This window comes from Lathamus discolor, chromosome 1 (genome assembly GCF_037157495.1).
Source record: "Lathamus discolor isolate bLatDis1 chromosome 1, bLatDis1.hap1, whole genome shotgun sequence".
Taxonomy (NCBI): Eukaryota; Metazoa; Chordata; class Aves; order Psittaciformes; family Psittacidae; genus Lathamus; species Lathamus discolor.
The window spans coordinates 15,125,973-15,152,664 of record NC_088884.1 but is presented as its reverse complement, the minus strand read 5'-3'; the positions used below and the strand labels follow the sequence as shown (position 1 = coordinate 15,152,664).

Genomic DNA, 26,692 nt, shown 5'->3' with positions numbered 1-26,692 from the left:
AGCTTTGACTTACGGAGTGGTCGGAGAGAGTCGCTGTAATTTTTATTTATTGTCTGTTTTGACACCGCCGATGAAAGTCGTCAGCGCTCGGCGAGCGGCGGCGGCTCGTCCCGGACAATAGCCCTCTCTAGCACAAACGCAGCTGAACTGTTACATAGACCTGCCAGCGTAGTAAGCGGCTTTCTCTGTGTTGACGTCGCATTTGAACGCGGCGTGGTGCCTGTCGCGGAAAAAGCCGGAGGAGCCGGAGCCCTCCTTTGTGTTGGGGTGTGTGCGTGTTGGTGTGTGCGTGTGTCAGCGCCGGAGCCAGCCCCGCTGGAGCAGTGCCGCTCCGTCCCGTTTGGAGTTGAGCCCAGGTGTTGCTGTCCCCCGAACGTTAAATTGCACAGATCATCAGTGGGATTTATTTTCCTGATTTCTTTATTTGCCAGGTCACAGCTGGGTAGCGAGATATTGATTAGTCCTGCCACCCGCCTTTCTTTACTAGGGTGGGCAGAGGCTCAAAAATCACTCTGAGACTCCCTGGAATGGCATGCTTGGATAGTTACAGCCAAATATTTCACGCTGCAGCCACCTATCAATCTATTGTTTCTTTTCTTTTTTGTTACTATAATTTATTATTGTTATTGAGCATAGTATGCTGTTTCACAACTGAAGCATTTTTCTGCCTAATTTATGAGCTAAAAACCACTATGAAGCATTTTTTTCTAATACTGAAAACAAGCAGCCAAACGCTGTTCCACTTATTTGAATAACTACCCCCTGGTCACTAAACAAGTAAGTGCTATTCCTTAAGTAAGATTTTCTACGTTCAGTAAATCCTCTCGGGTGCTTGCACATGGATCGCTGTCCAGCTCTTGCTCACTCACCAAGGCTGTTGTCCCTGAAACCTCATGCCTGCTAAAGAGATACAGTTGCGATTTCTCAATAGTGAGCTTTGGCTCAACCAGAAAATGCAGCTCGCTACAAAGATCCTCTTTATTTGTGTAAATATAATATAGTCACAAAAAGATGCTTATTCTTATTTATATTCATTCCATGGTTTTCTGTGATTTGGCTTCTAAAAGGCTATTCAAGTTAGTAACAAAAAACCACTGTTTAATTTGGGCCCTCTGTACCTCTGGGGTGGGGGTGACAGCCTTGTTATGTGGCCATTGCAAAACGTTGAAATGCTGACCTAAAGTAATCTAATTTTTCACCAGGACTGTGCCTTATGCTGTATGCTTGCTCACCTGCATGAGACCTGTCTGCAAAATCTTCACACCCAATTATTACATAAGCTATTGTGCTCTAGAGCAGTGATAGGGGAGGCAGGAGAAAGAGTTGTATATTGCTGTATAGTTCTTCAAAATTGATATAGAATGAATTTCACAGATCATGCATTTAGCACCACAGACCTGCTTATATATTTTCTTTTTAATGATGGGATGATTATACTTCCAAATAGCTTTCTAATACTGATGTATTTATCTACCCTGGTAAAATGGGTACATTATAAAACCCCTTTGAGAATCCTGATTAGTTGTACCAAGCATATGTATCCTTTGTATAAAGAGCGCAGGGCTTGTATCAACATCAGACCTCATCTGCATTTTCAATCTGAATTTTGCAGCACATGCTGTGTGCTGCACATTTCTACTGTGACATGCCAAAATGGATGAATAACCAGGCAACAGCCACCTGGTTGCACTGAAGGGTTGCTGGTAACCAGGTGGCTGTTGCTCACTTGCACAGCCTGACTGATTCCCACTTCGAGGAGTGGTTGATATGAATAACAAGCTTCTCTTCAGATTTTTTAACTTCTGCCTGCTAGCCAGTGATGATATCAAATTGCTTTTTGCTGAGCAGGTTGCTTTACTCTGAGTTCATTTACTACTAGGCAGACATACTGCCAGTTCATTTCCTAGTAGATATGCATCCTGCTGTAATGAAGAACATTATTATGCTTATATGGGGCACCCTTTGTACTGCAGTTGTGTGTTCTTATCTCTAAGGCTATAGGTTTTGTCAGTTGTATATTATCCCTCAGGATGCTAAAGGTCAAATACGCATCAGAGTATTTCTGGTTCTGATCAAGTTTGCTTAGTCTGGGTTTTGATACATCTATTTCCAGAACAGAAGGTTAAGCTGTTAACATTCACTTTGAAATACCATGTTTTGAATCACACCTTTAGCTGTTGTATCAAACTAGTGATGGAATTGCACAAAGTGGTCAGTTATATGGAGTGTTTAGCACAAAGTATGCTGATGTAGGGGTAGGAAAGGTATTTCTTTTTGCTGTTAATAGTATCTTAATATGGTAGACTTGAAATGGCATTGACTTGCGTAAATGCTGTGTGCTTTGCTGTGTGAATTCAGAACCTAACAGAACAATATTGTTTAGAACAATAACCAAACCCTTTGTTCAGATGAGTCATTTAAGACTGCATATCTGTGGATGCTCTGCAGGTGGCAAACAGGTAAGTGTAGCTTTCAAAGGCTGATGCAAACTGCAAGCTTGCAGGTGTAATAAATAAATAAATCGCAGGACTACATAAATTTCTCCTAGCTGCTGTTTGAAGATACAAGTTCTGTTAGATAATCTGTATACACAGGATCAGTTTTTCTTATTGTCTCACCAGATCTGCATACTGCTGTATCATCTGGTTTCTTTGATTTACCTGAATCTGTAAGAATGAAGTTAACACTTTCTGGAATGCAGGTGGCTCTTCTACTGAGCACAAAGCTTCTCAGTGTTTCTCGGGAAGGCATTTTTAATGATTTTTTGGACTAGGATGGAAAGATAAAGAAGAATAATTAAAACCAGTTGCTGAATGCACCAGCTAATTTATAAGCAGAATGATATTCCAGATCCTGAAGTTGCTCTGTACAGTGAAATATACCAGTTTAACTCAGACAAGTTTAAATAGTGCTTGGTATTTTCAGTGTGGTGAAGTCATAAATCTGCCTTCCCAAGGGGGTGTGTGAATTGTGGCCGTCTCCTACAGCACATGACTTTGTTCTGTAAGCTGAAGCTTACAGGAGGAAAAAGATGGGGGTGAATTTGCTGATCACAGGAGCAGTATTGATTGGCACATAGACAAAAGCCAAATCAATTGGCTTGTGCCCTACTCTTGAGTTGCAGCCAGCCTAGTCTTGCTAGCAGTCCTGTTGAAAGATAGCTGAGACATCTTTACCTTCATTCTGCAATCACTATTTTGACTGCAAGTTAACTTTGTTGTGAATGTGCTTGGTTGGTTTAGCTCAACAACATCTCTGTCGATAACATGCAAGACTTCTAATACAATGTCTTTTGTTTAGCAGAAATGCTTTATCAGCTTCTCTTGTGTTATCTCCAAATGAAGAGTTCAATCTTATTTCCTCTGTTCTCCTGTGTTAATCTTTCCTTACACTTCTGTGTGGAATTCAGTTTGTATTTTTGTCTTAGACTAATGTAGCCACTAATAATGAGCTATATTGAAAACTTCTCTCAAGCTGCCTAAATATCTGTTTAGGGGTCAGGCAAGGCCAAACATAGTGAACTTGTGGGCTCATATGCCTAAAGAACAGTCGGAAGATGATCTTAGTTTTATTGTTACAGCTCCTAACTCTTTGTGGGGCTGTGAGGTACCATGGGGCACTGAGGGTGAGGTTGGCAGGGTGCCAGTACTCCCTTCACTGGAGCCGTGGGAGCCCATTCTCGTTTTATGGAAATACTCCCTGATTCTTAGCTATCTCAGATAGCAAAGACCCACACATTTTCTGTAGGAAGATTTTTGACATGTGATGCATTGTCATGAAGGCTTTTATGTAAGTTTAGGATGTCAGATAAGGATTATATTTTCCATTGTCTTTGATATAAGCAATGACTCTCAGTATCTTTCAAAAATGGAATGATCTCAACTCACAGGTTTTGGACAGCCCCACCCCATCCCCAAACATTGACTATATTCTATTGGAGAGCAGAATAAGAAGGCTGATGTTTTTAAGTCATTTTGGTCATAAGAATAGTCTTAAACAAGTGTTGATGAAGAGGTGAAATTGCCTTAAAATCAGACTAAAAAAAGTTTGGGTTTTTTTTTCTTTTTTTTAACAGGTGCCTCCCAAAACCAGTCTTTAGTATGGACGTGGTGTTTTGAATGTCTGTCATCTTGTAGGGGACAGCCCAGAGCTGGTTGGTTCAGTAATACCTTTTTACATAGTGCCCTTCAGAGATGTCAACTTTTCTATTCACTACATATCTGGAGATACTGGGGAATATTTGTTAAGGCTGATGTTATTTCAGTTAGCTGTATACTGATGACACTGGTGTTGTTCCTCTTTCGCTGATTGAGGGCTTTTGCCACCATTCTCTGTGTTGCACTTGTGTGGCTACTAGCTGGGTCAGGTTTAGTCGAAAGATGATGGAACAATGGTGAGTTAAGTAACAAAAGAAAAAGCATTCTCCCTTTCAGCAGTGAGACCACATCCTCACCTTCACTGCTTATGTTATCTAGGATGGGCTAATATAATCTGTGATTGCTTCTGGGAGTTCAGAGAGCATGTGATGGAGTCACTGACTTCTCTGCCAAGGAAGCTATAATTGGTTCTTTTACTCCTACCACAGAGAGATCAGCAGCTTTTTGCACTGCTGCAAGAGTGTCTGTCTTTGACTCATCTCTTTGCTTCCCTAACTGGCACCACAGAAAGGAAACTTCAGAATAAAATAGGGTTTCACGTTTTCAGCCTGGTTCAAGGTGAACATGTTCCAGAGTTTCCACTTCATTTCTGAGTGTAATTCACCATGTAAGTTTTGGTCTATAAAGTTCTCCACAATTTGAGTCTCGGGATCAGGGAAAATCCTGAGGAGAGCACTTTGACTGCTTGGACTGTTTGTGACACTTGAATGTGTTCAGCAGCTGAGGCAAGACACTTTCAGCAGTGTGCACCCCTGGGAGATGTGCTGCTTCATTTCTTTAGTTTTGAGAGACTTTGATGGCTGTGTGCGGGTGGTTTTTCGGTGTTCTGTTTGCTTTCCTACTGGATTTGTATTTGATTCTGTGGAGGTGCAGGGGAACAAACTAGGTAATCCTTCAAAGTCCTTTCAAGCCTGTCTTTGTGGTTCTGCACACAAGGGTTGAAATATGAAGGTTTTGCTTCACTTTCAATCTGAAATGTCTTTTGTTACTGTGGTGGTTTTTTATTTTTATTTTTTTCCCATGTAGCACTACATCATCAAGGAATCTTTTTTTTTGTTTTGCTTTTCCTCATTTTCTTGTTATGTGTCCTTTTGTGAGAAGCTGACACAATGCCTTTGAGGTGACTGCTGTCTCCTTCTCAGTGATTGGAGAGCCAGGAGACTAACCTGGAAGGAGATGTCCCTTTTTATTTAATAGTCACATGTGTTTAATTTGTTGAAAAGGTCTCAAACATTATATAATAAAAAGGATTGTTTTTTGTTGTGGGAGATGATCAGTAGAAACATAGTTGAAATAGGTTTAGAAAATTTTGAGAAATCTAATCTGTATTACTTTTTCAAAGCCAAGTCAACCTCCGTCGCTTCTGAAGGATGTTTGCGAGCATGTTCTTTAAAATGCGTTAATAAAGCATCTGCAACTTTTGTAGTCAGTGCTTAGCAACCTTACTACTAGGAAGTGTTTAGCACTGGAGTAGTTTTCCTCTTGAATATATCATTATGTGCTTATGAAAACTTGCCATGACTGTCTCCTTTTCCTTGTATGAAATAGCTGCAGTTATTTCATCCTTTCCTTGTAGATGATGCTGTTCTTATCTTTGACCAATTAATCTATGTTCAGAACTGGACAGGAAAGCTTTATCAGGTAAAGCAGGAGAATCTTTCAGTGTGTGCTTTAGGCAATGTCTGCTTGTCAATCCTTGTGGTGTTTGTTCTTCTTTCAATAGCAGCACATTGACTCATGTTCAGTTGGGAACTGCTAATCAGTCCTTCAGATCCTTTTCTAGAATACTGCTGTCTAGACAGTCATTCTCTCATCCTGTATTTGTCAGCTGATTATTTCTGCTTGTGTCCTTAGTGAATGGCACTTCTCTTCCGTACTATTTCTACTGTTTGTCAGCTGTGCTGGCTCCCAAATTTCCTTTCTCTCATCATTGTCTTGGAGGCACCTTGTCTCACAGCTTTGTTGTGCGAGATGCAATTCAGGAACTTTACTAGCTAACAGAAGTGGTGCTTGTTTGGAGAAGCAATGTATGATGAACAGCTGAAGACACTTGAATGACACAGTGATTTGCCATTAGTTTTCCTCTGCATTTCAAGGAATGCATTTTTTTTTATCTTTATGATGACAAGAGACCGAAGTGCTATCTGATTCCCGTTTCTCTTCATAGTGCATGTTTGTTGTTATTCAGAATGCATGCTTCCAGTTAAATAATCTGTAAAGGATGTAACTTGTCAGCTTTGCATTCCTGGGCACCTGAAACAGTTTGAAAATAATGCTGATCTAACTTCCAGATGCTCAAGGCTGCATAGGAGAGCAGCAAGCAGTGCAGCTCTGGAAGTTGCCTGTGCTGTAGGGACAGAGAAAGAAGCTTGGATTTTGCAATCTAATGCGTTGTGCCTGATGGTTTGTGTTGTATTGAGTAAGAAAACAGGACAAAATCAAATCAGTTTTGCAGGATAAACCCCCCCCCCCCCCCCAGAGTCTTATGGGATGAGGCACAAAAGTGCTCATGTGCTGTTGAAGGAGAGATAATATATGGGGGGGGGTGGGGGGGTGGGGAGTATACTGATGCTGACTACAGCTTTTATTTTCCAGTTAAGGAATGAAGTAAATTTTTTTTTTCCAGATTCATGTGTGCTTATTTATCTACTTTTTTAGTAGCAACAGCTGAAATTATTACAACTGAAAGCGGTTAAAGTCTGTTTACTCAAATCTCTAGTACATAGTTTTGTTTTCTGATAGTTTGTGTAGAAAAGTGCAAATAGTAGATGAGGTAATAAACCCCTGAATGGGGTTGTTGGCAGAAGTCACAATGAGGAATAACTTCAATTGATTTCAGTTTTGCTTTCTGTATTACTGGATTTAAAGTGTGTGTGTGTCCTTTAAGGGCTCTGGATGCAGGTAGTGGCTCCTCTTAAGCAATTGGGAGCTGAATGATGAGCTGCTTCAGTTCTTTCTGCAGCAGAGAATAAATGGAGTACCCTCTCAAATCCATTGCTTGGGATTTTTTGATTTGATTTTTATTGTTGTTTGCACTGAACTTATGATTTCTGAGTCTTTAGAAATGCAAAATGAGTTCTGGACTATAAAGCTGTCTACTGACAATTTTTCATGAGTAATTTGCATTGAGTGTATGGGAGTCTGAGTATGCTGTGAATAAGAGGTGAGCATCAACTGCACAGTAGGGACTCTTCTGTAATAGAAGTTACTGATTTCTGTTTAGTTATTTTTAAAACAAAGCATTTGCTTTTACTGTCATAAGTCATTGACCACGTATAATGGGATAATGTTTTGTCTTTGGAAACTCTTTGTAATTACACGTTGCAGTGCAAAAGGCAAATGATTAGTCAACAAAGCCTTGTTTTAACTTTCTCCAGAGTAGTGTAGTGAGTGAAGCATGTATAAGATGCTGGAGGGGTCGGAACCAGCACTTCAGATGCTTTATTTTGTTATGTAAGTTAAATGCAAGTTAGCTGCAAAAATTATTTTTTCATTACTTATTGTACTGTACAAACAGTAGCGGGTAACAGCTTGATTCTTCATCAAGCTGTCGATGTTGTAGGCATCTGATATGATATTTATGTAAAGTAGCATTCATGCTTTTATAGATAATGATACTTATAAAATGCAGAATACTATTTTTCTGAGGAAAAGCCCTGTATAAAGATGACTATTTGATTTTAAGTGGACTATCTTATTTTTGGTGGGGAGAAAAAGTAACATTGATAAACTTAAATGAACAACTATGAGACATATTCTGAAACTAAGTGGTATAGAAATAGGCTGTAAATATTTCTTTTATGGCTGTGGTAGTTTTTATATAGAATAAAGTTGGCTAGTATTTTGTACCTTGAAGGAAGGTACCTCTTTCCTAGGCTGCGTAGTTCCCTTCCTAACATCTGTACAGAGTCTGTTAGTACAGTGAGGATAGAGAGCTTGACTCGCAGTTTCTACCTTTGCATGAGATTCAGAATTGCTCCTTCTGGTGTTCACATTGTTTCCCATCTTGCTATGATAAAGAGGTAATCTGAGCATGTATTTTTGAAACAATTTAGTGGACAACAGCTGGCAGAGCTGCTGTGTTATTCATGGTTAATAGTGGAAACTTCTTAAACATTCTTCACTTATCTGTCTCTTCCCTATTCCTCTACCTCCCCCCCTTCCTGCCCTCAGCTTCCTTCCTTTTTTTGGTCTCAAACTTCAGACAAAAAAGAGGAAATCCTAAGGTGGAAAACAGAAGATCCCTGTACTTCTGTTTCAGTGTAAGAGAGCACGTGTCAGTTTTGTACAGAGGTCATTACTGGAGCTACACTTCTCTTCATCTACCCACCCATATCAGAAAGAGCAGCTAACTATAACTCAAGCCAAAATCATTATTTCACAATATCCTTTCTTCCACTTGGAATAACAAGACCTGAAAACAAAAATTCTTCTCACCGGGCCAGATGTAATTCTGAGTGCTCAGCTGTGTTGAACAAATGGGCTTATTCCTATTGCTTGCCAGGTTAAACTGGTAAAGTAAGGGTAGGGATATCTGCCTGCACATATTTTGCCATTATATTTGTCTTTGGAAAATATATCAGTGATAAGAGTAAGCTACAGATTCTTCAGTTGCTTACCGAACTAGAAAGCTAAATTTAATAACTTCAACTATTTGCCTTGTTTTTTTTCTGCCAATCAGATTGGAAGACAAGACTTGTCTGTTGTCTTTTCTGCGCACAAGTTAGGACTTTTGTGATTTAATTATCCAGACTTTGACCAATATCTTTCCACCAATTCATTGAAAAGGGCATAGTACAAGATGCTGAAAATAAGTAAAATATCAGAATAATATATATTTTTCCAGGAAAATGTGTATTCTTGCATTTGAGGCAACTGTTGGTTTTGGAGTTTAATCTTCGTTGAATAAGGGGAAACAGGTTCAAACTTAAGCAGGGGAAGTTTAGATTAGACATGAGGAAGAAGCTCTTTGCTGTGAGGGTGATGAACCACTAGAACAGGTTTCCTGGGGGGGTTGTGAATGCTCCATCTGTAGCAGTGTTCAAGGCCAGGTTGGATAGAGCCTTGGGCAACATGGTCTAGTGTGAGGTGTCCCTGTCCACGGCAGGGGTTTGGAACTGGATGATCTTAAGGTCCTTTCCAGCCGAAACCATTCTATGATTTTATGAATATGGTGTTTGGAGATGTAGCATGGTAAACAACATTCAGAGAAATCTCAAGTAATGGACTCCAACTTCAGAGACAAGGTTATATGGAAATCACTTATTCTATAATAGCCACCTGCATAGTTATATATATATATATATATTTTTTTAAACAGTCACTGGTTGCTTCTGGAAAACATTGGTTTAGGTTTTATTTTATTTTTTTAGTATAAACAGTAGCTTTATCTCAACCTGAGTACATTTATAATACACTTCAAGAAGAAGTATTTAGACCTTGTTCTCTTGACGGAAAGCCTTGGCTTCCTGGCAGCATGATTGATGAGTGGTGTCAGCCTTGCTGCTGCTACCTGTCTTTTGTTCAGCATTAGAGCACAGCCATTGCTTTTGCATCTTCAAGCTTGAGTATGGTCATGCTTGTTTACATCCATGTAATTGCCTGGGAAGCCTTTAAGACTGAAAATTGTTGGGCTTTAATGTATTTGCATGCAAAGGAAAGTATTTGTTTGACTTCTGCAAGGACTCAGTTTTACTGAATAGGCTGGGTTTTGAATAGCAGTGCGTGTAAAAATGTGTGTTTCATAAGTACATTAAATAACACCAGTTTAAAGATGGCAGAGGTAAATCACAGAGGTTAGTTGTTATATTAAACATGCATGAATTATATGGTTCTTTTTTTTTCCCAATCATAAAAATGTAAGCCAGTGAACAGAAAAAGTGCAACTGGAACAGTAGAGAAATCGAGTAAGTTTCTGTGATGATCTTACAAGGATCTGCTTGAAGTTATATTTATAAATATTGCCTTGAGCTCTCTTTGAGAGTTAACAGCATCATAATTGAGGAGTAGATGTGGTTGTGCAGCTGACAGATCTGTGGTCTTTACCAGTGTGCTTTGCCTCTCTTTGTGGGTTCCTCAGCAAAATAATGGCCAAGTAGAAAGGGACTGGACTGAGGGGAGATCTTCCCTTTTAGAAGAAGCAGAAGTCTAGAATAAACTTACTTAGCTGATAAGTGCTGAATGGACTCTTTTAAGCTAACAAGTTAGAATCCTTTGGTTTAGCTATAAAGTGGATTCATTGTTTGCAGAACTGTCATAACTTTTTTTTTAATGACATCTAAAAATGCCATTTATGTTTTTACATACCTTATGCAAAACCTCAAAAGCACTCTGCAGACTACAAATAGCAGGTTTTATGTAAAAATATGGGGTTTGTGTAGGATAGAAATATGCACAGCTACAGTACCGTATGTTAAAGTAATTCAGGAATCTCAAAATAGCATATTGTCTCTTCAGTGTGTGTGTGTGTATACTTTGGCAGGGAGACTGTAATTGTCTGGGGACCAACATGACTGATCAGGCCAGGTCTGATGCTCACCCAGCCTTGGCCATGTGCTTCCCCTGCTTGCTTGTAACAGCTTCTGTGATGCACAGTTGAGCTGATCTGGCTGGAAACTAATAGCTTCTTTTTGGCAGGGAGGGATTTCTACTGGATCAGCACCTCTAGCTGGGCTTCCGTTGTCTGCCAAAGCTTTTGTGCCAGCATGGGGGAGGTGAGGAAGAGTGCAGCTGGGAGCACAAAAGACAGCAGGACCCCAGCAGTCTCCATGTGCCTTGCTCAAAGTGCGCTGCAGCATACTGGTGCTTCCTTGTGCTTTTCTGGTGCTGCCAAGCAGTGGGGATTCTCCACTTTTGAGCAGCACCTGGCTGCAGGGTGAGCTCGATGAGTGTGCCTCTGAAGGTGCTGGCTGCCCTGGCTGGTGAGGAGCGACTGGCTTTGTGTTGGGCAGTTGCTAGCCCTGGTGCAGATTAAGCTGCCTTGCTCAAACACCGCATCAGATGAGGTGTAACAGACAGCTTTAGCCTGATGAGAAATGTAGTTGGCCTGTCAAGAGTATATGGCTGCCCCCATGGGGCAGCAATAAATAATGATCTGAAGTAGATGGTTTAATTGTGTATCTTCTCATCTAGCTCTCTGTGGTCTGGATTCACGAGTGTGCCCACTGTTAGCTCTAGGAAGTCTTTTACAAATTTTAGGTTACTCCCTACTTGCTAGCGCTGCTCTGACACGGTCTTAATTTGCTTAGATAAGCATGGCAAGTATGCTCTTTCCCATTAGAGGCTGCTCAGTAAGCAATTGCTTGTTCTTGCTATCTCAAACTTTATCTCCATATACAAAAAGTGGAACTGTCCGAGCTTGTATTTCGGACATTAAGTTGGAATGGATTCTTGTCAGCTCTCAGGAGGCTGCTGAAGTAGTTTAAGTGTCACAAGATTAGAAACTAAAAATAAAGGTGCAGTTTGAGTTTCATGGAAGCAAAACTTGTCTAATTTTGCCATGAAGCAAAACTTGGAAAAAGACAGAACAGTGACAGAACTGAGAACTGGTAAATGTGCAGCAGGAGTTCAGTGGGATGTAAGTAACAAATAAAGTAAAATGAGCATAGATGTAACGCTTCTAACATCCTTTTGAAGCTTGCATTTCACTGCGGCATCCAGAACTTAAACAGGTCAATGTGAGTCCTTTCAATGTAGTAATATGGGGGAAAAAAAGGCAAAGTTCTGCCTGATATAATCAAAACACATATTTTGTAATGGTTGTGTTTCATACAATCATAGAATCATAGAATAGTTAGGGTTGGAAAGGGCCTTAAGGTCATCTAGTTCCAATCCCCCTGCCATAGGCAGGGACACCTCACACTAAACCATGTCACCCAAGGCTTTGTCCAACCTGGCCTTAAACACTGCCAGGGATGGAGCATTCACAACTTCCTTGGGCAACCCATTCCAGTGCCTCACCACCCTCACAGGAAAGAATTTCCTCCTTATATCCAATCTAAACTTCCCCTGTTTTAAGTTTGAACCCATTACCCCTTGTCCTGTCACTACAGTCCCTAATGAAGAGTCCCTCCCCAGCATCCCTATAGGCCCCCTTCAGAAGTTGATCTGAGGCTACTGAAGTTCTCAATAATAGGAACTGCTGCTTCTCATAAAATGATGGCTCTTGAACATTTCCATTGCCTTTTCAGCCGGGATAGTTCTGGGGACAGTTTTGAAGAAAAAGCCTTGGCATTTGTTCCTTCCAACTATCTGTTAGTCTTGTTCCATTTTCTCTTTTGCTGTGGATGTCTCTGTGATAGTCTTCCTGGAAATTCTGCAGAGTGCCTGTGCATCCTGCACTGCACTAATGTGTTCCCTGCTTCTGGCTCTTGTCCCTGCCCCCCAGGTCCTCTGTCTGACTTCTGTTTGTCATTTTATTAGGCCCAGAAACTGGGATTCAAGCTTAGAAAAAGCAGTCTTCTGTTAATTATGCAAGATTTGTCTTGTTCCAAAACACATAACAAGCATCTTCAGCACAGGAGGATTTGTTTGGTTTGCCTGTGATCTATGGAGATACCAGACTTTTCAGTGTCTGTTAAATGTGAAACAGCATCCTTAAAACTTCTCTGATATGGTAGCTGTAAAACTAGGGGATCACATACATAATGCTCATCTTATGGGAGGCATTTTCTTCGATGTCTTCACCCTTTTTAATTAGAGTAGTTGTGAACTGACTTCTACTGTGTTCAAAGCCTTTCTTCATTTTTAAAACACACCCCCTGAGAGTGTGAGGTGGGTGTACAGAAGGATGTACAGAAATGTATGAGAATAGGAACTGGAATGCGATGTGTAACCTGTGTATGTATTTTCTCCAAGTTTCTTCAAGTTGGCTCGTGACACACTTCAATTACAGTGTGTTTTCAACCACTTTTCACACAAGTTTTTTATTTTGTGTGTCCCTGCTGTTCAGCCTTACCACAATGAACTGGGAGGTGAAGAAGAGAAAAAAGAGCTGTCATATGTCTGGTAATCATTGGGCTGGCTCAGATCCAGGTTTCTGTTTATGAAGAGTTCCATAGCATGATCTTACAATATGGAACTTGTCAGAAAATGTCAATATTTACTTTATTCCCACTTGAAGTCTTGAATCCTTGAAGTACCTTTAAAACTGAAGGGGCAGATACTTATTATCAGGCATTGGTATTAGCGTTGCTTTTTGCAAAGCCAGATAACCGTTAGCCTTCACATCTGTGTACATGCTATGTGGTTTTGTGCGGTGTGGTTTTGCTTTTTTTTGGTCCTTTTTTTTTTTTACAAATCTACAATGTTGATTTGCAAAGGGAAGTGTTTTCTGGGTGTTGTATAGTGGATATCAAAACAATTTAATACTAAAATGCGTAAGTGGCTTGGAAGAGAAGAGCTTGGTGTCTTCGGATCTATATTTAATAGGAAAGCTGATTGGGCAGGTCTGGCTTTTGTCCTTTCTTAGTTTTAAAGGTTGGATACTGGGTAATTACATCTTGTGCTTGCTTTTCTGCCTCTGCAGAGGACTTGAGCTCCAGAAACGCTTCAGTATGTAGTTCAGCCATAAAGTTCTTTGACTTTTTCCCAGTATTAGTTATTACATACTAGCCAAAAAGAAATTTGTGTTCTGTATGGATGTTGACTTACAGAATGTGTGAAGGCATTCCTGCAGCCTGTGGTATGTCATGCAGACTGCAGGGAGGTGAGAGGAATGCTGTGGCTTCAGATGTCACACTGAAATACTGACACTAGTAGTGTAAAATGTTGCAGTACATAAGCGCGATGGCATACCTGATTTAAATACCTCAGATTCTCCAGGCTTAGAGGTGGAGCTGTATTTCATACAATTTGCTTTGTAATCTCATACCAAGCTCTCTTCAAGTCAGCATTATACTCTTGTGCATGTGTGGGTGAATAGCACTTGGCAGGCTCTCCTGGAGCTTGGCTCTTCTAACATCTCCTACAATAATGACTTAGAACCAGAACTTCTACCCTTCCCCCTACTTGAGTTACCCATGTGCTTCTCCCAAATAACACCATCCTTTTGGTACTTTCTGTACAACATTAGTTTCAGGCTAAATTAGTTTATTTTTCTGATAATATGAAAAAGAAATTGATCTCTACAGTAGTGTAGAGAGGTACGCAAATATTTCCCAGTTGTTTTGTGGTTACTTATAAGCTATTTTTGCCTATAAACTACTTCCTTTGTTACTCTTGCAAAGGTGAATTGGTATAAATCGAGTAAGTGAACTAAAAACACTTGTTAAGTATGTATTTTTACTTGTAACTTTTGGAGGGGCTTATTTGTGCATGTGAAAGTATAGGAGCTTTCACATTGCAGCATCTTCAGTTGAAAATGGAGAGATCTGGCCATGTGCTTGGAAGTTAGAGGGTGATCGGTACAGAATTTGGGATGATACTGGATGAGGGATTATACAGTTTAAGGTAAGGGACAGGCAGGGCAGAGAGGTCATGTGGTTTTATCAGGCCACGAAGTGGGACTTGCAGAAGGGTTTGCTAGTGAGCTGACAGAAGGAAAAGCTGGTAATAAGGTGTGGAGAGTGAGGAGTGATGACTAGTGAAAGGCACAGAAATAAATCAAAGCATGAGGAGCTTTCTTTATGCTGCACTGATGGCCTCTTTGTGGCATCTGCTGCCTGTCTAGCCGGGAAGTTGTGATTAAGGTTTGCCTCAAAACTTGTGAAGACTTGGGAGAGCAGATCTTCTGGGCAGCTGTTTCTGGACAATGCACTGCCAGGGATTACGGTTTAGCAAGGGTATATAATCATAGACTCATAGAACAGTTAGGGTTGGAAAGGACCTTAAGATCATCCAGTTCCAACCCCCCTCGCACTAAACCATGGGACACCTCACACTAAACCATCCCACCCAAGGCTTCGTCCAACCTGGCCTTGAACACTGCCAGGGGTGGAGCATTCCCAGCCTCCCTGGCAACCCATTTCAGTGCCTCACCGCCCTGACAGGAAAGAATTTCTTATTTATAATGCTGCTTGTGCTACGAACTGGATCTTGCTAAAGCATGCTTCAGAAACAAGACCATGTAAAAAACTTTGAATGCTTGATTTAGCTTGAAACTCTAATATCTTTGTGTGGTTTTGGGTTAGGACCTCAGATTTGAGGTTTCTGTAATCAGTTCTGTTTATCTCAGTTTGTAGGTCATGGGGGTTTAGCTTGCTAGGTAACAACTGAGAGATTCTTGAATGCTGCTAATGAGCTTTGGGCTAATCAAAAGTCCTTGTCCTGTGGTGCCAAGTAAGGGCATGTTGCCTTGTGAATGAGCTGTTCCTGAACATAATTTCTCACTACCAGAAGGTTGCTTGAAAAGTTCTGGCTCAGTATTTAATTGTGACCAAAGAAGAGTACTTGACTTGAGAGCTGATGGGGTAATGATTTTGCTGTATTATGGGCTCTAGATACTGAGGTTCTCTTGCATCATCTAGGAATGGACAGTATTTAGCTGCATCTTGGACTCAGTCACTTGTGACCTACAGAGGCAGCAGCTGATGTTGAAAGATGTGGATGCTACAGGTCTTGCCTGTAAGATGTTGTCATTAATGCTGCTTCACCAGGGTAGTGCATTCTGTAAGTGTCCTGTTGTCTAAGTGAATCAAGTTTGAATTTCATATGTAAGTGAACTTTCAAATAGCAAATCCAATCTTGATTAAATGACATGTTTGCTTGGCTTTAAAAGAAATGCTTTGTTCGCTGTATAATACATTAGCATTCCCTGCTTTGTCTGTGCCACCTCATTTCTCCTCAGTGAAATGTAGAGACTAGTACAACTTTGGCACAACTTATGTACCAAGAAGCATCATTTGTTAAATAAAATGAAGAGCATGTATTTGTTCAGAAGTACAGAAAGTGATGAATGAGTGTGGTTTTGTTGAACTAAGGTTGATTGCGCCCTGCAGGACTTTTTTTTGAAGCACAGAGAAAGCCTTCTGGGGCTGCTGTCAGGCACTTTGATTTAGAAAACAGGATGAGTGTGTGAATACATATGTACCAGTACTGCTAAAAATACTGCCAGAAAGGGCTGCTGTGGAGAGTGATAGGAGCTGAACCTGGATTACCATGAACTGTGTGCAGCAGAAGTATGACAAATGCATATAATGTCTGTGTGGTGGCCTTTTTATTGATGAATAACAATGGATGGCATTAAAATGTTTTAAATGCTCTTCTACAGTTCGCTTCTGTAATCTTACATATGCATTTGAAAGGGCTTTCTGTTTTCATATCACAAATAATTTAAGTTTTCAAGTACTGTATCTGTGTGTGTTGTGGGAGACACTGGTGACCTTACAAAAGACCAAATTCAGGCCATTTGGCTACTGTCCAAGTTCTCTGCCAGCTTAGCTACTTGACCACCTGCTTCTGTTTTTCCATTCCCTTTGCAAATGTAGGTTTTATTCATTTTCTGGCATCTCAGTATTGTGTTTCATAAAAGAAATCTTGAGGGCAAGGTCTGTGCTGTAGACTTCTCAGTGTCCTTTGTTATTCTTGTAGTCATTTGAATTTTCATTAACTATTTAAACATGGGCTTGTTGGAAAAGATGCTAGTTTCTGCACTCCCACACTTGCTTTCCTCGGCCAGGCTCATACACTTCAGATGGTGAGACACAATGGCAGCTGTGTAGTTCTGCTCAGCCACTCTAGTTTTCCTGCTCTGCATAAGCTTGGTGATTATCACCAGTGGAAAATGTACAGGTAGCACTGGCATGCTATTGGGGTGTGATGGTATTCCTTAAACTGTTGAAATATGCAGCTTAAGTTCTTTGTCTCTTCTCATACCTCCTCAACATGAAAACTGAGGAAAAAGGAAATGTGGATCGTAAATGTGACTTGGAGATGCGACAGCAAATGCTTTCGAGTATGAATCCCTTAACAACCTAATGTGGTTAGAGTGCTGAATGGGGAAGCCTCCAGTAATGAGTTACATTCTCACATCAGTTACTGATCTGCCCACTGACTAGGTCAAAACTGCATGATCTCAGTGCCTGGTTTGTAAAGCAGCATGCTGAAAAGCAGCCTGTTGCAGCTGACTGAGAGCCTGTGTACTTGTATCCTCTGACATAGCTGAGATAGTTCAGGAGCTACATCTGTGGTGGTTGATGAAAGCTAAAGGAAAAAGGATTGGCTGTTCTGTGACTTCTCGCTGTGTTAAATGTTGCTATTGGTTTCTAAAGGTTCTGTCCTATTTTTGACAACAGATACAGCCACAATGTTATGATTTGGGTGCACATGGATATTAAAGCACTAAATTAAAAATGGAAAAATCTTGAATTATGTCTATCAATACAAATGCCAATGGATTGTTTTTATCTTGTACATTTAAAATGTATTAATCATGTGGACAAAAGAAGTTGCGTCTCTGCTGCTTATTTCTGTTGCACCTGAAGACTGCCTTAGAGTAAGCCATACCTAGCTGAAACACACTGAATGCAGGAGGTCATGGCACACCTGCAGCTCATCCTAGAAGTGTCCACGTTGCAGTGGGTGCTTTTAGCATCAGTTCTGTGGAGCCATGTTGCATTTCTGCAAATGCACAGAGGTACCATGCTGCTCAGCATGCACCTGTAGCTGGCACTGCCATCCATGTACATGTACACAAGTGTTGCTTAGTGTAACTGCTCATTATCTCATGGTGAGAGTCTTGGCTTTTAGCACCTGTTCTTGGACCACCTGTGTGTGCATTTGGTGTTCTCACAGGCTTGGTCTCACCTGAGTGAATAAGAATAGGGAGGTACTGCAGAAGCTGTGCAGATGGTTGAAGAATGCTCACTTTTATTTTGGTGATTGTTTCTATTGTATTCTGCAATGTGTAAGAAATGGCATCTTTCAAAAGGTGTCTTGACTGCTTGAAGTGTCTTCTGCTGGTTGGTTGGGCAGGAGAAGAAAGTCGGCTGAGCAGGCACTGGCTATGGGGTTGATCTCAGTATATTCAGCTATGCACATACTTGCACCATTGGCTGGATGAGTGCGATGTTGTTAGCTGGCTCTATTGCTTGTTAGACAGATGAGTGACCTGGCAGTGCCAGAGCGGGAACTTTGGCCTGTGAGGCACAATCTGTTAAGAGGGTTGAATGTTTATATGTTTCAGTGTTTGGAAAAGTGTATGCTGTGTTAGGATGATGGGATCTGGCATCAGGATGTGGTTGTGCAGACTCCACTGGGATGTGCATGAGGCCTGCATGAGGTCCGTGTAGGTATGGGGTTTAGAATTTTGCTGGCTTGCCCCTATAGTATCTGGAGGTCCCAAGGGTTCCTTCTGACATCCTAGAGGGTTGTTATGAGGCTCCCAGTGAAAGGTGAAATGGTGTAAGTTGTTAAGAAACATAGCTTCCTCTATGCTATCATACTATAGAGGTTTCAGTAGAAACATTAAGAATTCTTTAAGAATAGCTTACTGGTTTGATAATTTATTTAACAGAAGTGGAATACTTGAGCTCCCACTCTTACGCTTTCTACAGTAAATATTTATGTCCTTTTCTGATTTTCATCTGTTGGGTACCAAAGATGTGCTTTAAAGGCAGCATTCCTTCACTCCTCTTTCTTTTCCTCCTCTGCTTTGTTAAAGAATCTACCACGGGAAAAACCCCCAACACAAGAGGATAAATCTTTCTCTTAAAAAACAACTTGTACAAAAAAGCACCACCAAAGAAATTTCCCCAAAGCCACCCACAAATGGTTCCTGATACAAAAATGCAGCAGTCCAACTGCTACCAATTTGTGCCTGGTATTCTCTTTCAGGTTATGGAATAATGAAATGAAACAGTGCACGTGGAAACAATTTTCTTTGTAAAGCTGGTACTTGTGAGCATTCTAAGTTAGGTGTGCGGAAAAGAAAGTTTGGCTTGGTGTCATCAGGGGAAGATTTCTGGTGGTGTCCTGTTTATAAAGTTTCTACTTCCCAAGTAGCAAAATACCATGTATTATAAAGATCAGTTATGAAAACATTACCTCTTTGGACCATTTTCTGTTAGTCTTCTGTGTAAATCACATGCTGTCAGCTGCTTTTTAGTGCCAAATGGAGATTATTTTTTGTTCACAATGGTGTACGGACTGTCACCAAGTAGTAGACTGCTATGTGCCAGCAATGTGCCACTGCAAGTTTTGTCATAGTAGTATCTGGCTTAAGATATCAAATAACAGCTTTTCTTGATATAATCTAAAGAGAGACTTGTTAGAGCATCCAAGGTCTCCAGAGATTTACTTTGCTTTTTGACTGGCTGTGTACTCAGCATACCTGGGCTTGGACAGATTTTGACACGTCTGCTAGGAAGAGGTTAAAAAGGCATCAAGAAAAAAATTGGTATTTTGTTTCCAATTTGTAATTAGTCAACATAAAGCCCAGTTGTGTGTAATTTGTTATTTTTTGTGGCTAAAACTTAAGCCTTTATTTCTCAAAATGTATGCAGAAAACTGGAAATTCTGTGATGTAATGCATAGTTTTGTCTCATTTTCTCTTAACTTTTTCAGTCTTAGGCATTTGGAGAAGAGATGCTGTCAATGTCAAAAGCAGTTAGGCGTAATAACAGCTAGGTTAAGAACTGACCATTTATTTGCTCTATCTTGTTAGGATATTGAAAGAAGAAACAGCATCAATATTTTGCTATTCTCCAGAGACTGGTGCTGGAGAAAGACTTGCTGTGGCTTAAAGGTTTGACAGTTGACTTTGTTATGCCACATTTAAACACGATGTGAATGTGCCATATGTGAACTATTGATATTTGTGTAGTCTGGGGAGAGTGGTCTTGGTTCTCGAGCTGTTGTGCCCAGTAGTCTTAAGTGCATGAATAAATCATCACTGCATTAGTTTCAATTGCATTGACAAATTGTATTTGGTGTGCATGGTTACAGTTTCTTTGGGGGTTATATTGGATTTGCCTGTCAAGGTTTTGGGAGTGGGGGGATTACAGGGGTGGCTTCTGTGAGAAGCTGCCGGAAGCTTCACCTGTGTTCAATGGAGCCAATGCAGCCAGCTTTGAGACCCATCTTTGGCCAAGGCTGAGCCTATTTGTGATGGTGGTAACTCCTCTGGGATAGCATAGTTAAATGCAGCTGGAAAGTGGAATAAGAATCTGTGAGAGAACCAGCCCTGCAGACACCCAGGTCAGTGCAGAAGGAGAGGGAGGAGATGCTCTGGGCACCATACTAGAGATTCCCCTGCAGCCCGTGGTGCAGCCCATGGTGAGGCAGCTGTGCCCCTGCAGCACATGGAGGTCCATGGTGGAGCAGATTCCACCTGCAGCACATGGAGGTCCCCATACTGGAGCAGGGGGATGCCCGAAGGAGGCTGTGACCCCTGTTGGAAGCCTGTGCTGGAGCAGGGTCCTGGCAGGAGCTGTGGCCCCATGGAGAGGAGAGCCTGTGCTGGAGCAGGTTTGCTGCAGGACTGGTGACCCCATGGGGATCCCCACTGGAGCAGCCTGTTCCTGAAGGGCTGCACCCACTGAAGGGACCCACGCTGGAGCAGTTCATGAAGAACTGCAGCCGGTAGGAAGGACTCACACTGGAGAAGTCCATGGAGGACTGTCTGCTGTGGGAGGGACCCCACGCTGGAGCATGGGAGGAGTGTGAGGAGTCTTCCCCTGAGGCACAAAGGAGCAGAGAGACAACCTGTGATGAACTGACCACAACCCCCATTCCCCGTCCTCCTGCGCTGCGTGTGCGGAGGAGCTGGAGAAACTTGGGAGTAAAGTGAAGCCTGGGAAGAAGTGTGTGTGTGGGAAGGTTTCTTTTAAGGTTTGTTTTCATTCCTTGTTACCCTTCTCTGATTTGATTGGTAATAGTTAAACAAATTTCCCCAAGCCAAGTCTGTTTTGCCCATGATGGTAACTGGTGAGTGATCTCTCCGTGTCCTTATCTTGAACCATAGGACTTTCATTACATGTTCTCTTTCCTGTCTGGCTGAGGAGGGCTGTGATAGAGCAGTTTTGGTGGTCATCTTGTGTCCAGCCAGGGTTAGGCCGTCACAGTAGGGAATGGTATCTGAAAGCACTTGCTACAAGAAAAGGAAATAGTACTGTCAAATTTCTTTTCGGTTATTATTTAAGCATTTTTTAATGCTTGGAACCTGAGAAAGGCCTTGTTATCAGAAGCAGACTTAATGACAGACAGGTCTGAGGTACATAAACAAAACCAAACTCTGCTTATCCATTCCTGTCAACTAGACTAGAAGCTTGTCAGGTGTTGGGAGAGGAGGAAGCAGAAAGGAAGGGGAAATGGACAGGGTACAACTGGAGTTTCTTCAAAGACATCCAGTTCTGCTGAGGTATTTCCGAAATGCTTTTATTTGTGGTTCATTTCTGCTTGATCTGAGGATTTTGGTAGTATCTGTAATGCAGGATGGGGATTAACATTTCGGCAAGACCAGAGTATTATTTTCTGAGAACAATACTTTGATTAATTTCTATATTTGCAACAGTTAAGTCTAGGAAGCTTATTTTTTTTGGCTCTAGCACATATTTTGTCAAAACAGCTGCTTTTATACGATTGATATAAGATTGATATAAGATTAATCTTAGATTTGCCTTAGGCATTATTTTTTAAATTGATCATCTTTCCTCATGTTTATTAGTGTCACCACTATCCTGTGTTCCAGATAGTACAGTGATTCTGTGTTCTTCGGTGTTTATATGGGCAACCTCTTAACTCTCCCAATTTACTTGAAAACTAGATGTTCCCTTGTGATGATAGGGAACATAAAAGTCCTGTTGGTTTTTGGCAACACTCGACAATTATTTCTTATTCCTGACAGTTCTGATGGTGATGTATCAAATAAAAGGAGACCTTGAAGTCCACCATGATTCAAGTTCAGGTGTTTGTCCTCCCTTGAAACTTCCTCATTAGCTACATCCGTGGCTTGTTTTATGCCGCACAAAGTTTGGAGATACAATGTGTTAACAGACTAGAAGAGAAAAGCGGTGGAATAACCTCAGCTTGGTAAGAGGAAGCCAGAGAACATGTGTTTAAGAGTGGGAGCTTGGAACTGTCAAGGGAAGTATTTGGGAGAAGAGACCTTGGAGGCGATAGAAGGAGGATTTGTGAAGGGGTACAAGAGAACTCTCTGCTTTTGGCCGTTGTCGATGTCTGGTTAAGCCTGTGAATGTGGGATGATAAATGAATTGGGAACACCACCTGCTGTCTATGGCTTAGCCACAGCCTCTCTATTAGCTGTCTCAAAGTACTGGGCAGTGGAGAGATGTTACTTCTTCCTTTTCACAGGAACAAGTAGCATCCATTATCTCTCCAGCTGCCACTGCCAGACTGAGAATGCAGGTGCTCTGCTTTGTTCTCTGTTCAGGCACTTTCTGTACTGCTGATGTCCTGGGCTGCTATTGCCCTTTGCAGCCTAAGGTGAGCAGGTGTGCTCAGCCCTTCTGTAACCTCTTCCTCAGTTAATCCCTAACTAATGTCTTTGTTTCCAGCTCTCCTCTTCAAGTTTTTGTGTGCCTCACAGCAGGTTACTGAAGAGACGGTGAAGAGAAGTCAACAGGGTTGATTTGGGGAAGTCAAAGCTTGGAGCTGTGAAAGTGGAAGCATCTTGGGCAGGAGCTGCAGGAGGGGAAGTGAAAACAGACTGGTGGTTAAGAGGCAGATGCCTGCCCAGGACTCCTCGTGCTAACTTGCTTGGGCTGTTTTATTTTTCACTTGACCTCAGCATTGGTGTGTGTACAAGAGCTCACATGTGCCTGTCTTTCCTCAGGCCCATCTCAGAACCTGCTTGGAAGGAGATGGAAAGCAGTTGCAAAGTCAGTTCTTCCTAATACTTTCTTGTACCAAGAAAAGCATTTGAAACAGCTTTTGATTCAATGAGTGTGGGGATGGCTTCAGATTATTAACTCAAATATAGCATGTTCATGTGTTGTGGTTTAAACTGATCCATACAGCTCGTTCACTCACTGCCCCACCCCTTTTCTCCCTCTTTCTTTCCTCCCCCCCTCGCCCCCTCCTGGAAGGATGGGGAAGAGAATTGAGAGAATGTAACTCCCATGGGTTTTGATAAGAACAGCCCAGTAACTAAGGTATAACACAAATCACTACTGCTACCACCAATGATAATAGTAAGAGAAAACAAGAAAAGAGAATGAGTTTGACCCCCCCCACGAAGAGAGCCCGTGCCCTTCTGGGTAACTCCCAGTTACCTCCCTGGGCATGACGTGCTGTGGTACAGAATACCTCTTTGGCTAGTTTGGGTCAGGTGTCCTGTCTCTGCTTCCTCCCGGCCTCCCCTTGTCCCTGGCAGAACATGAGGCTCACAAAGACCTTAGTCAGGGTAAACATTACTTAGAAACAATTAAAACCAATCGGTGTTATCAGCTCTCTTCCCAGGCTGGAAGTCAAAACACAGAGCTTGCACCAGCTACTATGAAGGAGAAAAAACTGCTACTGGTGAACCCAGGACATCATGTAATAGATCTTAGATTTCCTGGAGGACATCAGTAGCACTGGTTTAAAAACTGTCATCAAATACATTTGATATCTAGCATGCTTGAGTCCTGAGAACTTTAGGTTCTACCCTAACAGAAACAATGGTCTCTATTGTGGTCTTTAGATGTCCACCCTCATCCATACCCAATGTGTATACCTTAAGCTGACAACATGTTTTCATAGAATCACAGAATGGTTTGGGTATGAATCATCTAGTTCCAACACCCCTGCCATGGCTAGGGACACCTCACACTAAACCATCTCACCCAAGGCTCTGTCCAACCTGGCCCTTGAACACCACCAGGGATGTAGCATTCACAGCCTCCTTGGGCAACTGATTCCAGTGCCTCACCACCCTAACAGGAAAGAACTTCCTCCTTATATCCAATCTAAACTTCCCCTGTTTAAGTTTTAACCCATTACCCCGTGTCCTGTCACTAAAGTCCCTAAATGAAGAGTCCCTCCCCAGCATCCTTATAGCCCCACTTCAGGTACTGGAAGGCTGCTATGAGGTCTCCATGCAGCCTTCTCTTCTCCAGGCTGAACAGCTCCAACTTTCTCAGCCTGCCTTCATATGGGAGGTGCTGCAGCCCCTGATCATTCCTGTGGCCCTATGGTCTCACAAGAGCAGAGTAGAGGGGCAGGATCACCACCTTCGACCTGCTGGTCACGCTCCTTCGCTCCTTTTGATGCAGCCCAGGATATGGTTTGTGTCATGCAGTGTAGATGTTGGAAGATTGTTCTACTGGTGTAGGTGGAAATTTAGTAGGTCAGTGCAGTGGCCAAGCCTCATAGCAGTCTGGCACTTGAGGGATCACAGCTTACCATGGGCCATCTCACTCTGGTAAGAAGTGGTTGCTTTTCCATATTTCATATAATGCAAAACACTGTTACAATATTCAGCTAGTCCAAATGAATTTGGAAGTGGACATACTGGAATGAAGTTTGTTCTTAAAGATTTTTGAATCTGAAGTAATATGAGTAAAGGTACTTGACCTAAAACGTGGAAAAAGAACTTGGCTTTTTAATGTAAAGCCCAACACATGCTACTTTATTAAAAAAAAAAAAAAAAACACCACCCTCCCAAAACCAAAAAAAAAAACACCCCACAGTGCAACAAACAAAAAACCTTTCATATTTATTTTTAATAATGCATAGAAATAAGTGTATGCTAAAACCTGGATCTTTTGGAAAAAAATCTACTAGTGTTATTTCAAGTAGATGTACTATTTTAATAAGTCATTTTGATAGGGGTATAATTTATGATTGGTAGCTTCTCTGGTAATTAGCAAACAACTTCTTTTTGCATAAATTGCTTTTCTGACATTAATGAATGTAACATTAATTGAAACTACTTTAACTTATAAAAGTAGGCTTGTGAAAAGAAATAATTATGGAGAGCGGCCAAGGCTCAGGAAAATACTGTGGCTTCTCAGTTAATTTTAATGGCTGCTTCTGAAACTCCTGGAAAAGAGCTGAAAAACTAAACTGTGCCTGCTTTTCTCTAAGCACAGAATAAACTGCTATGGGCTAGTTCTCAAAACCAGTTGCAGTGATTTTTATTTTTTTTTTCGTTCCAATGGGTCTAGCATTTCTTGCTGTGTCAGTGTACAGATAGTACTGTCTTTGCTCTTGTACTGGACTTGTTTGCCCCTATAATGATTCAAGTGATTGACAAAATAAAGTGGAGTCTTTGTATTTTAGAAAGGAACTCTGGTAGAGATCAGCTCTGTTAGATAATTTCCTTGTTTGGGTTTATTGATCTGTGCCACTATTTCTGTAAGATAAGGGAGCCTTTATCTTATGGAGGAATAAAAGTCAGTCTCTGTGTTTCTGGTTTTGGTTTGGGTATTTTGTTGTTTTTATACATTCTTTGCAGAGAACAATTGTTCTCTTAGAGCAGACAGTGCTTAATGTAATGATCCGTAACTCTTCTTCGTGAAGCATGTAAGCTGTCCTGAATTTTTGAGCTACTCTAAAGGAAAGTGGCATACTTTCTTTTCTAAAACTTGTGTTTAATGTAACCACTTATCCCAGCAAATATATAGGATAACCTTTAAAGAAATATTACTACTTGTACTGTCTTCTTTTTTTCTCCCTCTGTCACATGCTGCTAAGAAGCACACACCTAGGTTAGACTTCAGTGGGCTCTTAATTTTGTTTCCTTTACTACAGGCCATATAAAGCTTTATGTTTAGTGACTGTTCATAAGCATTACATTATGTAAGGCTGTTTAAAAGATGCACTTACAACGCCTTGCCTGCCAGCATCTTTTTTTCTGCAAGTTTTCATTGCAGTTCCTTCATCACCTTTGTGACCTTTTTCTGGACTGGACTCTTTGCAGTATGCCCATGTGTCTTTCACTGGGGATCCCATAACTGGATATATTTCTGTGTTCCAGCTGGGACACAGACCTTCCCAGTGCTGAGTAGGGAAGGATCAACACCCTCAACCTGCTGGCAATTATTTGTCTAGTGCAGCCCAGGATACCAGTCTTACAGGGAGACAGTGTCAAAGGCCTTACTGAAGTCCAGGTAGACACTACCCACTGCTCTTCGTTGTTTACCAGGCCAGTTATTTCACTGTAGAAGGGTGTTGTGTAGGTATGTGTTTGTACAGATGTACAGTTGTTACTTGTACTTCTTGAAATGCTGCTCTGACCAGGTTTGCTTCAGAGTCTGTGTTATTTAGACCATATATATCTTCCTAGGCTGCCACACTTGAAGGCTCTGAACTCTTCTGTTTAAGGTAAATGACTAATGATATGCTAATTGAAAGTAAATATATCTTATTAATTGTGGAATGCCTTAATGACATATTTCAAGCTGAACTTTTAAGCTTTGGAACTTTTCTGGACTTTATAGCAGCCTTCTAGTACCCAAAGGGGGCCTACAAGAAATGGAAGAGAACATCTTCCATATGCTGTTAATACAGTAAAGAAGCTCTGCTTTGTAGCGTCAGATGCAGAAGGGAACAATGATTTTTCTATAACAATAATTTCTTTAGGTTTTTCATGTTGCAGGAGAGGGAGTATCTCTTTGTCCCTACCATAATATCTTTAGTAGATGCTGCAGCCCAGG

General features: G+C 41.3%; 1 protein-coding gene across 3 annotated transcripts in view; it reads left to right on the top strand.

Annotated features, from left to right (window-relative positions):
- Nucleotides 1-26,692, top strand: part of DOCK4 (dedicator of cytokinesis 4) — a 265,386-nt gene that overhangs the window by 725 nt on the left and 237,969 nt on the right. The gene's annotated exons all lie outside the window — the stretch shown is intronic.